Source organism: Mus caroli, unplaced genomic scaffold (genome assembly GCF_978045245.1).
Source record: "Mus caroli unplaced genomic scaffold, Mus_caroli_1 scaffold_20, whole genome shotgun sequence".
Taxonomy (NCBI): domain Eukaryota; kingdom Metazoa; phylum Chordata; class Mammalia; order Rodentia; family Muridae; genus Mus; species Mus caroli.
The window spans coordinates 16640256-16641055 of NW_028227275.1; positions in this window are offsets into that span (position 1 = coordinate 16640256).

Here is an 800-nt window from a genome sequence, read left to right on the forward strand (position 1 = left end):
GGGCGGGGGCAGGGCTTACCATCCATCCTCTCTCTGGGTGAGGATATCGACAAGGCGGTAACTAATCATTAAACCCACTGGCCCTTTTAAACAAGGGAGTAGAATTATGGGCAGAACTGTTGTGGGCCAGGGACCCTGGCCAGGGTCCTCTGAGGTAGACTAAGGGCTGACCTCTAAGCATACCTGAGAGCCAAGCTCAACCATCATTGTCTCAAGTGGACACAGCATGAGCACTCAGCCTGGGGGGACTCACACATCCACAGGGACAGGTGTGTGAATGCAGGCACAGCGTTCACATGAGGCCATACACACAGGGACCATGTACACAAGTGCAAATACCTTGTAGACACTACAGATAAATGGCTAAGACTGCAGGACAGACATAGGTCATGCCTGCATTTATTTCCACTGCCCAGACTCACCCATCTTCAATACTAAGGGCCTAAAGAATGCTATGTTCAAGGATCATAAGAAATTGGATCTCTCTCTCTCTCTCCCCTCCCCCTCTCTCTTCCTATCTATCTATCTATCTATCTATCTATCTATCTATCTATCTATCTAATTAATTTACTTATTGAGCTAAAGACTTTTTTTTTTAAAGATTTATTTATTTATTTTATGTAAGTTCACTGTAGCTGTCTTCAGACACTCCAGAAGAGGGCACCAGATCTCGTTACGGATGGTTGTGAGCCACCATGTGGATGCTGGGATTTGAACTCTGGACCTTCGGAAGAGCAGTCGGGTGCTCTTACCCACTGAGCCATCTCACCAGCCCGAGCTAAAGACTTATTGTACATCTT